We start from the raw sequence: 6000 nt of genomic DNA on the forward strand, positions 1-6000 counted from the left end.
TTCTCTACTTGATACAAAGTGGATGCCATTAAGTCTTTGATGGACTCAATTGTGTCATCCATAGCAAAAAGTTTGAAAAGAAGTTCAGCATAGCATTCAACAGAAACAACAGAGGGATCAGATTTTTTGACTTTGATAGAGGGACCAGGGTTAGATTCTTCATAGGCTTCCTTGAGAACTCAGGATTCATTGCTTAAGATATAACTCATGCTACCAAACGCTCTAGAATTGTAACCTTGTTTAACATGAGTAATGGGATATTCAACTAAGTCAATTTTGTGGACTTCAAGTATGTAAGAGATGAGCATACCATAAGGAAGGCTAGAGGGATTAGAGGCACACTCAATCATGAAGTTGATAACTATAGAGGACAGATTGATTTTTTTTTTATTTTTTTTTGAAGAGAAGGCAGAAGGCAAATATGGCATTACGTTGAGAAATAGTGGAATAGGACCCAGCACAAGGGACTATGGTAGTTGCAACCATATGGGCTAGCACACGAGCCTCGAAGATTTGTTTAAAGGGCCAATTTGAGCAGGGACAGAGGCAGAATTTGAAAGATCTTTCTTAACTTCATCAAAAGACATTTCAAGAGACTCAAGCTAGGAATTTTTTGGTAATTCAGAGAAATCAGAGCAAGTACAACCAAGAACGGAATCAAGAACAGAGCAATTTAACATAATATGGGTACCAAGAACCATAGTTTCGAGTTCATTAGGCTTAGTGGAACGAAGATTAGCATAGAACATTCGAACAGGGGTTTCATAAATATGAGCAGGGGTTTTGAAAAAAATTTCCCAACCTTGATAAATAATGAGATGTTTTACCATGTATCAGAGAGAAAGCATGTGATCAAGATCAATAATCATACCAGAAACAATTGTTTTGTCTTCGAGAGACACTAACAGATCCCGATGTTGGTCATTATAAAAAAAATTGAGAAGATCAAGAGATTTTCAGAGATAGTCTTGAGTTTCTTTGGGGAATCGGAGCATGCAACATCATCAAGATTGAAAAGAAGAATGGGGTCAGATGCGTCAGAAGATGAGGAGTTGCTGGAGTTATCAGAGTCAAGAGGAAAGGGAGATGAGCTTTTACCTTTTCCTTTGAGTCTAGAGCTTTGACGCGTAGAGACAAGTTGAGCTTTTTGAGTTTTTGCCATGATGATAGAGAAAAGGAAGGCGGAAGATAGGGTGGAGAAAAAAAATATGGGAGAACGAAGATGAAAAAGGAGATGTATGGAAAGAAGAAAGGGTTTATGGGGAAAAGAAAAAGATAGAGTAGGACGATATGATAAACGTGTCAGTCATAATGAGAAAGGAAAGCTATTATGGCAAGTTACTTAGATTAGAACGAAAATTTTGACACAGATTCATATAAGATTTCAAATAAAGGAGGTTGTAAAAGAGGTTTTCAAAAAATAAAAAACACGAATAAGGAAGTAAAATTTAGACAGATTGAGCAATAATTCCCAAAGATTCTCTTAGCATGCAAAAACATTCTTCAAGAAGCGGTTTAGTAAATATATCAGCAGGCTGATTTTCAGTGTGCACAAAAACTATTTCGATGTCCCCTTGAATAACATGATTTACAATGAAATGATGTTTAATATCTATATGCTTAGCCCTATAATGATGCACAGGATTTTTGGACAGACAAATAGCGCTCGAATTATCACAAAAAATTTAATAGGTTTAAAAAACAAGTCATAATCACTTAATTAATGAGACATCTAAATTAATTGTGTGCAACATTGAACAACAACAATATATTCAGCCTCAGTAGTAGAGAGAGAGAGAGATTGGTCCCTGTTTTTTTCTATTCCATGAAATGAGGGATTTTCCTAGAAATTGGCAAGTACCACTTGTACTTTTTCTATCATCCTTATCAACTGCAAAGTCTGCATCTGAAAATCCCTTAAGTGTAAATTGTTAGTGTTTGGATACCATATACAATAATTAGTTGTTTCATGGAGGTATCTTGGTAATGCGCTCCACAGCAGTAAGATGAGATTCCTTGGGAGCTGCTTGGAATCTAGCGCACTTGCATACACTAAACATAATATCTGGTCGACTGGCAGTTAAATAAAGCAATGATCCAATCATACCACAATATTTAGTTTCATCAACAGGTTTTCCTGCTTCATCCTTACCAAGAGTGCAAGTAGGACTCATTGGAGTTCCCATAGCTTTTGAGTCAGCCATCCCAAATTTTTGAACAAGTTCCTTAGCATACTTGGCTTGACATATGAATATCCCTTTGTTAGATTGATGAAGTTGAAGTCTCAAAAAGAACTTTAATTCTACCATCATTCTCATTTCGAACATGCTTTGATAAGATCAGAGAATTCCTTACGCATAGAGGGGTTGGAACTTCCAAAAATAATATCATCAACATATATCTGAATAATGAGATTTCCTATAGAGGGTCGTTTGATAAATAGAGTTGTATCAATTTTTCTAGAGAAATCATGACTTACCAAGAAGGAGCTTAAGCAATCATACCATGCCCTAGGGGCTTGTTTAAGACCATATAAGGCTTTAGTTAATTTAAAAACATGGTAAGGTAATTTTGGATTTTCAAAACCTGGAGGTTGTTTGACATCCATTGGATAAAGTTTGAATTTTTTTAAAAGAAGCATATGCAAGCAAAATGCTGATAGATTCTAACCGGGCAACAGGTGCAAAGGTTTCATCATAATCGACTCCTTCCTGTTGTGAGTATCCTTGAGCAACAAGTCGAGCTTTGTTTCTAACCACTTCTCCGGCCTCATTTAACTTGTTTCTGAATATCCATTTTGTTCTAAGGATTGATGCATTTTCAGGTTTAGGAAACATATTCCACACTTTGTTCTTTTCAAACTGGTCAAGTTCTTCTTCCATAGCTTTGACCCAGTGTTCATCTTTATGGCATCAACAACTTTCTTTGGTTCATATTGAGAAATAAGAGACAAATTTACATTATTTTTATTAGATGCTCTAGTTTTCATTCCTTTATTGATGTCTCCAATAACAAATTTCTTGGGATAATCAGGTTCGCTTCTCCACTTATTTGGAACTATCCCCACTGTAATATCAGGCGACTTCGATATCTCAATAGTCGACTCAGCAGATTCATTTTCCTCAAAAGATTTTGTAACCACAGCAGCTGGCAATTGACTGTCTTCTTCATCTATAATTTTTCCTTTCTCAGCCATGTGATTAGTATCATCAAATACAACATGAATAGATTCTTTAATGGATAAAGTACGTTTATTTAAAACTCTATAAGATCTACTAGTTAGAGAATAACCAAGAAATATACCTTCATCACTACGAGGATCAAACTTACCAAGATTGTTTTTTCCATTGTTGTGAACGAAACTCTTACATCTAAAAGGATGAAAGTAGCTAATATTTTGCTTCTTACCAGTCCATAAATCATAAGGAGTTTTTTTTTTTAGAATTGGTCTGATCAGGCACCTGTTTAAAATATAGCAAGTTGTACTTACTGCTTCAGCCCAAAAGTGATGTGGTAAATCAGTTTCTACGATCATTGTCCTTGCCATGTCTTGTAGAGTTCTATTCTTTAGTTCAACCACACCATTTTGTTAAGAAGATCATAGTGAGGAGAAGTTATGTATATCCTTCTTCATTGCAAAACTCCTCAAAAGGCTTTGTTTGGAAATTCTCCTCCATGATCACTTCTGATAGAAGTGATGTATTATCCTTTTTCACGCTGAACTTTCTCACAAAAAAACTTGAAATTCTTTAAAGTATCATCTTTATGAGCAAGAAATTCTACTCAAGTGAACCGAGAAAAATCATCTATTATAACAAATACATACATTTTTCCTCCAATATTAACAGTTCTAGTAGGACCAACAAGATCCATATGAATTAGCTGCAAAGGTTTTGAAGTAGACAATGATCTTTGGTGTAGTTGAGTTTTGGTAATCCCACTACAAGATCGTGTCTTGCCAATTTTTCTATTAAACGCATACTAGCATGACCAAGCTTCTTGTGCCACATCCATGGGTCTTCTCCCATTGAAGCCAAGCATATATGACTTGTTGGACTATTGATAGAATCCAGTGTATACACATTTTTGCTTCTGCTTACACGAAGAATTTCTCCCCTAGTGGAGTCTTTTATGATACAACCTGTTTTTCGAAACCTTAGCTCAACTTCTGAGTCGCACAGTTGACTTACGCTTAAAATATTGTATTTGAGTCCCTTCACTAGCCAAACATGAAAAATGTCACAAGAATTATTGAAAGCAATAGTACTAATACCAATTACCGTTCCAGTGGAGTTACAGTCAAAACCTCTTTATAATTGCCATTCGTTATAATACTATTTCACTATAACGGCCTGATTTCTCCGAAACCCATTTTTCATGTTATATTTTACTTCTCTATAACAGCATTCTGCCTCTAACAACAATAGCATCCATTATAGCGGTACATTCTTTGTAAAATTACCTCTTTATAACAGCCATACTCAAATAGCGTGTAATAATATTTTGTAAGAAATATATTATGTGACAACAAAAGTGTCGATGAAGAGCCTCAACCTACTGCTACTTAGAGATAGAAGAGTCAACTATTAAGCACTTAGACAGCCTTCAATGGAAAGCTATTGAATTACATTTTGCTGAAAGTTTGAACTCAGTTCAAGCATTATATTATCATGAAGAGACTAGAATTTAGAAACAGCCTATAATTGTAGAGTTCTTACGTCAAACTTGAAATATTTAAATTCTCAATTAATTTAAAATACATATGTTTCATAGATTTTAATTCTTTATCTGTGTGGTACAACTAGTTATGGATTTAGTAGTAATTTATTAGTCTTTTCAATTTTTAATTTATGAGATATGAAAATCAATTGAGATTTTAAAATTTACAAGTTTATTGTTTTCGTTTATAACATAAAAAGTACAAAAAGTTAATGGTTTGCGTACTTTTGTTTATAACAGCTAAATGAGATCTAAATATCGAATGTCAGTATACATGCATAACAGCACCTCACTATAGCAGCCATGTAATTTCCGGACAAACGGTGCCACTATAGAGAGATTTGACTATATATCCAAATGTTACTAATCCTCCATCAAAGTAAACGACTGATTTGAACAAACTTTTGTCGCTTGTCATATGTCTTGAACACGCACTATCTAGATACTTTTGGTGTTCCTGCAAGACAACTTGTGTACAAAGGTTTAGGTACCCAAGTGTTCTTGGGTCCTTGATTGTTAGTTTCAGAACACATATTATTCTTGGGTTTCTATACCCAACTAGGAGCAGTTGAAAAGCGAAATCTACAGTTATAATAATCATGACCAGTTCTTCCACAACAAAAACATGTTTGAAAAGGTTTTCCTTCAATATTACAGATTAGTTGACTTGCTCACATTCTATTTGTTGCAGACTTCCTTTCAGTTGACTTGAAAGTTCTAGTCGACTGATCTATCTTTATATGAGTGGTTGACTTACCTTTTAAATTATTGGATATAGATATGGGCTTTTTCCCAGTTGACTTATTTGTATATGTTGATTGGCTAGGCTTGATATAACTATGACCTGAAGGTTAGAGTAAAACATCTATTTTAGATTGTAAATCATAAACTTCATTTTGAAGAGAATTCTTTTCTTTTTCACAAACTTCCAATTTTAATTCCCATTCATTTTTCTCTCTTTTCAATTTCCTATATTCATCAAAAACATTATTTAGGTCTATAAGAGTTTGATCTAATAGTTCATCAGTTTCTTCACATTTGGAGCAAGGATAAGAACTTACTTCACTGGTTTCTCCAATAGCCATGAAACACAAATTTTCAATCTTCTCATTTTCTTCATCTGAGATTTCATCTTCACTCCAACTACTGAAAGCCCTTAGCTTTTGATAGCTTCTAGTTGGTTTTATTTTTGCCTCAGGACACTCAAATGCAATATGGCCATATTTTCCACATTCATAACATTTTTCATCATTCTTTTGTTGAATAGTGGAAGTGTTACCT

The sequence above is a fragment of the Lycium barbarum genome, chromosome 8, assembly GCF_019175385.1.
Source record: "Lycium barbarum isolate Lr01 chromosome 8, ASM1917538v2, whole genome shotgun sequence".
Classification (NCBI taxonomy): domain Eukaryota; kingdom Viridiplantae; phylum Streptophyta; class Magnoliopsida; order Solanales; family Solanaceae; genus Lycium; species Lycium barbarum.